Raw genomic sequence first — 11,748 nt, 5'->3', positions numbered from 1 at the left:
CAATAAATGAGCCTATGCTGTGTGAATGTCACCCTTCAAATATCAACAGGCACCAGGGGAGAACAAGTTTCTACAATTACAACCCCTAAAGCAGTGAGAGGACACCAATGATCCCAGATCAATATATGCCATGCTTTAATATGTCCAGGAAATGTCCCTACAGTGAACTGTGAGTCATAAACTCACTGAAGACATGGAAAACTACAACTCAAGTCTGCTAAATTAACTGAACATAGTCATAATTTAAAGAGATCTAATCATAGACGTGATTGACAGTTAATCTGTATTTTCTCCCAAAGGATTATTCCTTCCAGCATGTACGCAGTGAAATCAAAGTGAGGTCAAAGGTAGTACCAGAACTTATTACTCAAGATTGTACAGGGCAAAAAAGGGTAAAGTAATAGTAAAATGTGAAGACAACATTCAGGTAGATCAGTATGAATAAAAGGAAGACACTTTACAATAAGGTTGTATATGTCAGCATTAGTTAAAGGGATAGTTCACACAAAAAGGAAAAATATCTCATCATTTATTCTCCCTCAACGCATCCCAGATGTGTATGACTTTCTTTCTTCTGCTGAACACAAATTATTTTTAGAATATCTCAGAATATCTCAGCTCTGTAGGTCTATACAATGTAAGTGAATGGTGGCCAGAAATTTGAAGCTCCAAAATGCACATAAAGGCAGCATAAAAGTACTCCATAAGACTCCAGTGATAAAATCCATAACTTCTGAAGCGATATGAGAGGTGTGTGTGTGAGAAACAGATCAATATTTGAGTCTTTTTAAAATATAAATACTCCTCCCTGCCCATTAGGTGGTGATATACATGAAGAATGCGACTCTCCATAAACAAAAGAAGAAGAATGTGGAAGTGAAAATAAAAGTGGGGATTGATTGTAAAAAAAAAAATTGAGCAATTCTTCTACAAATCTTTGTGTTCAGCAAAAGAAAAAAGTCATACACATCTGGAATAGCATGAGCGAAATTGAATTTTTGGGTGAACTATCCCTTTAATGCTTTAGGTATCAGGAAGTAGCAATGAAATACAGCATTTATTAATCTTGGTTAATTTATAGCCCTATTGTTCATAATGCAATAAAGGAATATTCCGGCTTCAATACAAGTTAAGCTCAATCGACAGAATTTGTGGCATAATGTTGATTACTACAAAAAAATAATTTTATTTAATATAAAAAACGGCAAAAATGGAGGTTACAATGAGGCACTTACAACTGAAGTGAATGGGGCCATTTTATTTGGTTTTAAAAGGCAGAAATGTGAGGCTTATCATTTTATAAAAGCTTCTGTTATAATTCTTCTGTTAAAACTTGTGTATTATTTGAACTGTAAAGTTGTTTAAATCCTAATTTTTACAGTCATTTTAGGATTTTAGTGTTTATAGACATGACATTGTCATGGCAACAAAGTTGCACAGTTGGCTATAACTTTACACAGAAAAGAATAAGTGAGTTTATCACATTAAAATCATGTTAACATGCATATTGTTTATGTCTTGCAGCTATACTTTAGAAGCATTAAGTATATTAATGTTAACGGATTGGCCCCATTCACTTCCATTGTAAGTGCCTCACTGTAACTTCGATTTCTACTCTTTTCAAAGAAAAAAGGAACGAGTCGTAATTAATCTTTGTGGTAATCAACTTTATGCCATAAATGCTTTAGATTGAGTGTAACTTGTATTGAAACCTGAATATTCCTTTAATAATATATACAATATATGTGTTGAGAGTAGTGTTTAAGTGAATGTGTATAACAATGTTTATTATAATTTTTAACTTAAATTCTGTATGTGTTTATTAGCGCAATATACAGTATTTTACGGTATTTTGAGTGCATGTGTTTGTGTGATTCATTATTATGCACAATTCATTATTTGAGACTTGTTTGCTTGGGTAGTTTAGGAGTCAGAAGCATTTCGTCCCCTTGAGGGCCTGGCCCCTTCATCGCCATACTGGCCCCAACCATGGCTGGATAGCTACGGTTCCTCCTCATGCCTTCGTTTAGTGGACTAAAAGGTGACCCTGCCCTCCGAAACCCACCTAGAGGACCTATAAGTGGGCTTGTCCTTGGAATCCCTCCCCCTGTAGCCCCAGAAGCCCCTGGACTTGCCAAGCCCAACCTTTTCAGCTTATACACCAGGTTCAGATTGTACATACTCACATCAGTTTGGCTCTCACAGTCTTTGGCCTGAGATCCGGACACCCCTGCCACCTCTTTCAAAATGGACCTTGCTGGCTTGGAAGCCAGAAAGTTTTCATAGGATGGACTCTTGAAAGAGAAGGGTGTGGCTGTGTCTGAATTGGAAACCGCCTCACCTGGATTGGCAGTGTGACGGGTGGGGGAGTTGGGTGGGGTGGAGGGACGGTGGTGGTCTGGAGAATGGGAAGGTAGAACTGAGGTGGAGAAGAGGACTCCTCCACTTCCTCTGTCCCAGATCTGAGGTTGGTACACTGCGGCAGAAATGCCCCTCTCCTGGAGGAGGCGCACCAGCCCCAAAGACGTGCTAAATGTTTTGGTGGAGTCTCTCAGGTTGGTAAAGGACTGAGACTGGGATAGACTCATTCGATGAGGAGTGCAGGGTGTGGCAGTGGGCGTCGATCGCAGACTGGTTGACATCACACAGGATGAGGTGGTGATGGAGTTTATACTGAAAGAAAATGAGAAAAAAGATGAAATAGAGCTGTTTTGCTGATTTATGAAAAGCCGCCTTTTCACTGCATCCAAAAAAGTCAGTCATTTCTAATGGAGAGTCGCATGGGGGCTGCGTAGAGCTCCGACCATCTGCGGATGTGGAATTTTTGTATCCGATTTGATCTTTGGATGAATTGAAATAGTTCAACTTGTGCAACAAGATTGTTTGCGACCACCCAACCAGATATGATGTCTTCATTCAAAGCTATGAGCGCAAAGTGAGAAATAGAAATGGTTTTGTCCTACACTATATTATAAGTACCTGCTACCTCGGAAGAAATTATCATTCATATTGCAAATAAATCACAAAAGGCTTTTGTAATTAAATGTGTCCATGTGTGTTTTATTTATGCACTTGAAAACCTTTATATTTAAATAATATCTATGAATTTCTACTCCCTATTTGCTGAATTATTATTATTAATATTGTTGTTAGGCTATTATTAATTATAAACTGTAAAACTTTAATAATAATAATATTTGACAGTTCATTATGACTGGCACTAGGGGGAGAAATATGACAGTGATATGCGAGTCTCAGAGACAGTGAAAAGTTGGTGTTAGAAGGGCACAGTTATGGATGGTACATTACCTAGGTGTCACTCTGGTTAATTCATCAGAAGGATGGAGGATTTTGCAGGTGGTGAAGGTGTAGGTAGAGCTTGTATGAGCCATGTGTTTGCCTGGGAAATACACTGAAACAGACACAAAAGCTCAGACTAGACACCAGCAATGTGTAAATGTACACGTATATTAAAGGGATCATATCTTAAATTTATTTATCATTTCATTTTTTTCCCTGAGGTCCATTTATAATGTTAATAGTTTTGTTTAAATTATTTTTTATTATTATTATTTATAAAACTCCAGCTTTTGTTTTGCTGTTCCTTTTAGGCTTCTATGTAAACCCTCTTTGCAAGTGAAATAAGATACAGCAATTTGCTGCAATCACACACAAGCTGTTGGTTTGCTGTTGAGTACAATAAAGTCCCATTATACAATATTACAATATAGCAGATTTATAATCGCAATCCCTGTTGAAGTGTTCCTCTAAAACTAAAAACTAAAATGAAATGATCAGGGGCCTTGTTAAAAATCGAATTTGGTCAGCCACTGATCGAGTGATACACACAGCCAGGAAAAGCACAATTTGATAGATTTTTCTATATTTATTTTACTATCATCAGTTCTTCAGGTGATAAGAATGATAGTACCAATACTTCCTTTGTAACAGTATTACCTCACCATGACCATTTCTGAATACCAAATAGGCATCGATGAAGGGTAAAAGTGGGCGGTCATATGTTCAAATATATATAAAATGTCTGATGTCAGTAAGTTGTGAAAGTACGGATAAGCTGTCTTTGCAGATTTGTTAGTAGTGAAAGTTTTGTTTTCTTAGTACTGTGACCTCTGTGTTATCTTTAATTGATCATGAAGTTTCCTTATAAATTATATGAAAAATTGTATTCCGATTCGATGCACCAATGTATTATCGGCTGCCGATATTTATTGGCCAATTATTGAACAAATTAAAACCATCTGCATATCGGTTATACGCATGAAAACGCCAATATGAAAAAACGATGGTTGACTTATAATTAAGAACAAAGAAACACAGTATTTAAAAACTCTGTGAATTTTAATGCACAATCCAGAAATATTAATAGCCACAATATGTAGAAGTTTTGGCAATCCTAAGTATTAAATATTTCCTTCATTCTTATGTTAATGCAGAAAAAAACACTGTAAACGGACGTGACAGTTGTGAATTAAGGAAACCATTCAAAACACTTTGAAACCTGCAGACTTTGACTTCTGAGAAATATGTATAATATCCATTAATGCTGCATGATTGATTTAATTAAGATTGAAATCGCAATTTGGCCTTGCACATTTACCAAACCTTAAAAGTCCACCTTTCTGCATTCAGTGCTTCAGTCAGCCCTGTGTGAGCAAGCGGCGCCCTCTAGTGGTCTGGACGGCAGTATAATTTATACAACTATAAAACAAAATTTAAAAGGGGTTTAAACTTTTAGATTTTTCCATGATGTGGTTGACATTTCCATGGAATTGTCCAACATATGCATAGTATGAATTTCTAATGTTCTATCATATACAGTGCATAAATGTAAAATGATTTCTGTTGTTTTGAACTGCAAAAATATTTTTGAAATACAGATTAACATTTTAAATGTTATCTTCTATTTATCTTTCTTTGTGGCTTTCTTAAGAAAATTAGCCTTTCATGTGTTTAACAGATTCAATCCATATTCAATGGAAATTATTTATTGTTAGAACTGTAAAAAAAAAACTTTTGTACCAAAGTAAATGTTTTGTCTGATGACAAAATAAGGTTAGTGGCAAAATATCGGTATCGGCCTATTTTTTTTGCAATTCTTTTTGTTAATTTTCATATTGGTGTATCCCTACTTATGATATGTCGCCTTTAAAAATAATTATAATTAATAATTATTATACAAAAACAGGTTGTCTTACTTGAGAACTCTGCGGAAGCATGCCCTGTGTTGAGATAGGGTGATGGGAATGCTGAGGGGGCATGGCTCTGTCCAGGGGGGGGCACTGGGATTGGGTAAGTTTGTAGTCGGAAGATTCTGGAAGTACTGCTCTCCAGGCTCGTCTTCCACATAATCGGCATATTGATACACTTCCTCCAGGTCCAGTTCCAGAGGACGGAATCCTTTTGGGACCACACCAGGCCGAGCATCAAGGATACCACCCAGGTTAGGCTGAGCTAACTGCTGCCAGTGCTGAAGTGTAGCTGAACCTAGGAAGTGTTTGAGAGAGGAAGATTTCAGAACCTAATTTACACTGCTCACTCGTCAATGTCGAAAAAAAACATGTTAAAAATGATGCAATGTTAATCGTGCTAATGTTGCACTGATAGTAAACAGAAAATGAGACAAAAAATGAGAAAAGTAAAATGAAAAAGATGAAGTGACTTTATTGGAGGTATAAATGGAAGTACAGAACATACAAAGTCATATTTCTACAGAAAATGTGAGGTGAGAAATTAAAAAGTATGAGAGTACAAGAAATATATTGTGTTGAAACAGATAAAGGGACGAAAAGTACAGAAAAAAGAAAAGAAAATACAAGCGCGTGTTCATTTCTTCACGTATTCTCCAGCAGGTGGCGGTATTAAGCTGTACAAACAAAAACCTTCAGTAAATGGAGTTAAACGTAATGAAATTAAATTATTTTCCTCCATTAACTTTCACAACAAACTTGACAAAGTACAATTTAAAGCATTTTTTTTAGGTAGTTAGCAGCTTAGGTAGTAAAATATACTATACCAAATCACCAGAACATATATATATATATAACTGACTGAATGCATTCTTACAAATTGCACATACACTTTTTGACAGTGTAGATACAATTAAAATAAAAAAACAGCCCCTTTAATTGCCTCATAGTACATAATAGAATAAATATTATATAATGGTGCAAGAATATAGAATAAATGAATATGCATAATAGTAATAGCACATGCGAAATAATTTTCATCAGTCAAATGACACACAAGAGGGGTTGATTCCTTCTAAATTAGCTTTATACTAAATTAAAGGATAAGTTCAGCCCCATGTAATAATCATGTAATAATTTACTTTGTTGTGTTAACTTACATTTACATTACAATCAGAGTAAAGTCATTTTATACTGTCAAGAAAAAAACATGTGATTTGTGAATTACATTATGTTGAGAAAATAATGATAGAATTAATATATATATAATAGAATTAATTAATATATAATATATATATATATTTTTATTTTTTTTATTTTATTTTATTTTTTTTACTTTTTAAGTTTTCTGTTTATCCATTTACAAAACTTTGCTATAAACTCATCATTATTGTCACTGTAACCAGGAGCGTGGCTCTCTAAAGTACGAGTGCTTGCGGGGGTGCATGAGTGCCCAAAATGAATTGAAAAGCATCATTGAGGGTGGGCGGTGCCTGGAACGGTAACGTATGCGTGTCCTAGAATAGACATTTTGGTCACCTTCCAGAGGTTTGACAATCTGGAGCTTGTCTGGAAGATATGGGCGGCTGGCCCAAGCACCCAGTGACATGATGCTCTCACTGTGCATGATCCTGTTGGAATAATCTCCACCAGTTGATGGGTCCCGATTACGCCATTCCCTCTCCTCCTCAAAAAAGAGCCGCTCGCTCAGGCAGTTCTGCCGCCGTAGAGACAGTCGCCGCAGAGCGAGTTTTAGCTCCTCAGAGCCGGATCGCTTCTCACGGGCATCCACACTGCAGTCAGAGAACAAGAAATTTATATTTTCTTAATTGCTGAGAAATAACTGAAATGGCAGCCTTGATCTAAAACAAACCAATCAGTTAATGACTAAGTTTAGGCATGCAACTATGGTGCAAGCTGATTGAACTTGCAATCTTTAAGCCAATCAGCTCGCTAACACGTAATATGTCAAGGTAACTGGCTCACACATTGTAAACTGATAGGTCCTTTGATGTGTAATTGGGTAGACAATCAATATTTAAACTTGCTCAGTTTTCATATAATTTGGTTTCACTGCAGTGTGCTGCAAGATTTTTCTCTGAAACCCTCCTCTTCTTCAGCTTCACATGTCTAGATGCTACATGGGAACTTTATTTATGCCTAATTGTGCAGCAGCATGTTATACATCACGGAGATAAAACAGTATAAAAACATCTCACTAATGCACATGATAATCCACAAATACACGCAACAGATCCACAAATGCACACAACAATCCACAAATGCATGCAGCAGATCCACACACACATGTGGTAATCTACAAATGTACACAGCAGATCAACACATGCACAAGGCAATCCACAAATGCACTTAACAGATCCACATGCACGCTCAATCCACATATACACACAACAGATCCATACACACACAGCAATCCACAAATGCATGCAAAAAAATATGCTAGTTCCTAGAAGAAAAAAAGAACATAATTTGAAATTCCAATAATGGTCCCTCTCAGTCAAACCAGTCAGAAGATCTGTAACAGAGAGGAGGAGTGAGTGTGTGTGTGTGTGTGTGTGTGTGTGTGTGTGTGTGTGAGCGTGTATTTATCACTTTGTGGGAACCAAATGTCCCCATAAGGATAGTAAAACCCGAAATTTTTGACCTTGTGGGGACATTTTGTCGGTCCCCATGAGGAAAACAGCTTATAAATCATACTAAATTATGTTTTTTGAAAATGTAAAAATGCAGAAAGTTTTCTGTGAGGGTTAGGTTTAGGGGTAGGGTTAGGTTTAGAGGATAGAATATAAAGTTTGTACAGTATAAAAACCATTATGTCTATGGAAAGTCCCCATAAAACATGGAAACACAACATGTGTGTGTGTGTGTGTGTGTGTGTATGTGTGAGCGTGTATTTATCACTTTGTGGGGACCAAATGTCCCCATAAGGATAGTAAAACCCGAAATGTTTGACCTTGTGGGGACATTTTGTCGGTCCCCATGAGGAAAACAGCTTATAAATCATACTAAATTATGTTTGTTGAAAATGTAAAAATGCAGAAAGTTTTCTGTGAGGGTTAGGTTTAGGGGTAGGGGTAGGTTTAGGGGATAGAATATAAAGTTTGTACAGTATAAAAACCATTATGTCTATGGAAAGTCCCCATAAAACATGGAAACACAACATGTGTGTGTGTGTGTGTGTGTGTGTGTGTGTGTGTGTGTGTGTGGGCGGGCAAAGGACTACTGAATAGAAACTCTTCTTGAATGTCCATATTTTTTACGTACCTCACATAAGTTAACACCTGGACACATCAGTGGACTCTTTGATCTGTAGTGCAAAAAATGGGAATGCCTGATGCTTTTGGGTTTCACCACTGAAACTGAAGGATTAGAATTTGGTGGTCTCAGAAACTTGTAATTACAGACTAATATTTATCTGCTTTATTTGCGGGCTAGACAACATTTTTATTTTTTATGCCTATTATTTTCAGGATTGTTCAAATAATGTTTTAAATCTAATATAATAGTTAACTCAATACATACTGTATACACTGGCGGCCAAAGGTTTGGAATAATGTTCAGATTTTGCTGTTTCAGAAGTTGGTCGGAAATTGGTCACCAATGTGGCATTAAACTGATCACCAACTTTAGTCAGGAAATTACTGATGTACAAAACAGCACCATCACTATTTGAAAAAAGTCATTTTGCCCCATTTCCAGCAGCCATCACTCCAACACCTTATGCTTGAGTAATCATGCTAAATTGCTAATTTGGTACTAGAAAATCACTTGTATTATATAAAACACTGCTGAAAGATATTTGGTTCCTTAAATGAAGTTAACATTGTCTTTGTGATTGTTTTTGAGTTGCCACAGTATGCAATAGACTGCCATGTCTTAAGGTCAAAAATGGCCAAAAAAAAGAAACAGCTTTGTCTAGAAACTCATCAGTCAATCATTTGAAATTGCCAAAAAACATAAGATTTCATTCAAAGGTGTACACTACAGTCTTCAAAGACAAAGAACAAATGACTCTAGCAAGGACAGAAAGAGATGTGGAAGGCCAGATGTACAACTAAACAAGAGGATAAGTACATCAGAGTTTCTAGTTTGAGAAATCTTCATTGAATTCTACCCGCTCAACACCAGTTTCATGTACAACAGTAAAGAGAAGACTCAGGGGTGCAGGACTTATGGGAAGAATTGCAAAGAAAAACTCATTTTTGAAACAGAAAATCAAAAAGAAAAGGTTAGAGTGGCCAAAGAAACACAGACATTGGACAACAGATAATTGGAAAAGAGTGTTATGGATCTTAACCCCATTGAGCTTTTGTGGGATCAGCTAGACTGTAAGGTGCATGAGAAATGCCCAACAAGACAGCCATATCTATGGCAAGTGCTACAGGAATTGTGGGGTGAAAATTCACCTGAGTATCTGGACAAACTGACAGCTAGAATGTCAAGGATCTGAAAAGATGTCGTTGCTGTACGTGGAGGATTTTTTTATGAGAACTCTAAAGAAGTTTAAGTTTATGTTCTGAATTTTATTTTTCAAATTGTAATAGTGATTTTTCATGTTATTAATGTCTTGACTATACATTGTAATCAGTTGAATGCCACTTTGGTGAATAAAAGTACCAATTTATTTACATAAGAGCAAAATCTGTAAATTTGTCCAAACCTTTGGCTGCCAGTGTATGTATACATATTAATTATTTAATAATGATTTTAACCACTCTCCGCACCTCCCCTGACATGCTCTAGCACCCACCTGGAGAGGCGCGCCCCACACTTTGAAAACCCCTTTCAAAACATATGCAATTTTACATATGTAATGCTTTGATTCATTCTATGATTCTGTAATTGCATAGCATCCTTCCATTCTTTCCTTGTGTTTTTTTACGAGGGACGAGTTAAGATAAAGACAATGAAAAAATAAGGATACACAATTATTAACAAACAAATTAATTATAATTTATTGCCAGTATTCATCATGAATGTAAAAATGCATGCTGTCTGAGTAATTATTAATAATTTCCTTGGACAAAATACAGCTATAGATTAGACTGTTTTCTGACACTGCTGTTGCATATCCAGCAAGCGTAAAAATAAATCATACAAGGTGAAACGTTGGTTGTTAAAAAACTATTTTAATTATTATTCACTAGTTAATTGTTTTGACTTATGAAGCTGTACATACATGGAGTGCATATGTGCATTTGTGAATTGAGCAGATTAGTGGATCTGTTGCGTGCATTTGTGGATTGCTGTGTGCGTGTGTGGATTTGTTGCATGCATTTGTGGATTGAGTGTGCATGTGGATCTGTTAAGGGCATTTGTGAATTGCTGTATGTCTAGATCTGTTGCATGCATTTGTGGATTGAGCACACATGTGGATATGTTGCGTATATTTGTGGAATGCTGTGCATGTGTGGAGTTGTTGCATGAATTTTGGATTGACCGCACATGTGGATCTGTTGCATGCATTTCTGAATTACCTTGTAATTGTGTGCATTTGTGAGATGTTTTGATACTGTTTTATCTCCATAATGCATGCTTGTCTTGTGTTTGTCAAATTGTACAGCAGGATGTCCACATGCTTAATTCAGTATGTCTGTGTATGTTCTAGCAGTAGCAAGTCTCCGTACTTGCTCTGCAACACCAGAAGCATAGCAAATCTAGTCCACCAAGAGCAATATATTCTATCAATATGTAATTCTCCCATTAACATGCTAAATCTTTCCAAGAGTTGTCATCACTAAAGAATATTTTTATACAAACATTTTATTATTTTAATATATTTTATTCAACTTTATCTTAAAGTAAACATGAAATCAAAACTGACCCTATTTACAGTATTTTTTAATACACATTCTTGCCATTATCGTGCACACTTTGTTGGCGTGCGTTATTCCGATGGAAAAAAAAGTTTTTCTTGTAATCTTTCATTAAAATGTAATAAATTAGTCTGCCTCTAAAGCAACTTCCCTTCTTGTCTGATGTTAATTAGGATGCTGAATGGTCAAGTAATCAACTGCATACTTGTTTTAAGTCTGGGTGTATTCTGGTATGAAATGCCCACTTGTTGCAATCGAGTACATTTCCAATTAATAAATCCAAGTCCTGCCCTACATTTTTTCTTGATGAAAATCCTGTTTCATCACATTACAGAAGTAAAATGGATTGTGGCTGCTGTTTTATGTTAACTTTAATGGTTAAATGAACATTATAGGCTTTGTAAACAAAGCCTTACTATCGTCCCAACTCACGCAGCATCTGTGGAGGCACTCTCCAGAAGCATGCTCTGGGTACTGTTGTTGTTGTGGGCAGCATTGTTGCTACTGCTTTCAGAGAAGGTGGTGCTAAGGCAGGAGAGCGTCTGATTGGACCCAGGTATGTTAGCAGCAGGATGTGCAGAAGAGCGCTTTTTCACTGATTGGTTGATGTTCTTCACAGTCTCAAACACACGTTTATGAGGGTCCCTTGAGACGACAACAAATATTGTCACTCTACGCAAAGAATCAAACACTTCTGTTGAACT

General features: G+C 36.4%; 1 pseudogene; it reads right to left on the bottom strand.

Annotated features, from left to right (window-relative positions):
- Nucleotides 1-1,779: 1,779 nt before the first annotated feature.
- LOC127619472 (trafficking kinesin-binding protein 1-like) overlaps nt 1,780-11,748 on the bottom strand; it is a 42,758-nt pseudogene continuing 32,789 nt past the window's right edge.

Source organism: Xyrauchen texanus, chromosome 26, assembly GCF_025860055.1.
Source record: "Xyrauchen texanus isolate HMW12.3.18 chromosome 26, RBS_HiC_50CHRs, whole genome shotgun sequence".
NCBI lineage: Eukaryota > Metazoa > Chordata > Actinopteri > Cypriniformes > Catostomidae > Xyrauchen > Xyrauchen texanus.
Note: the sequence above shows the minus strand (reverse complement) of the source record. Positions and strands in the feature narration are given on the sequence as shown.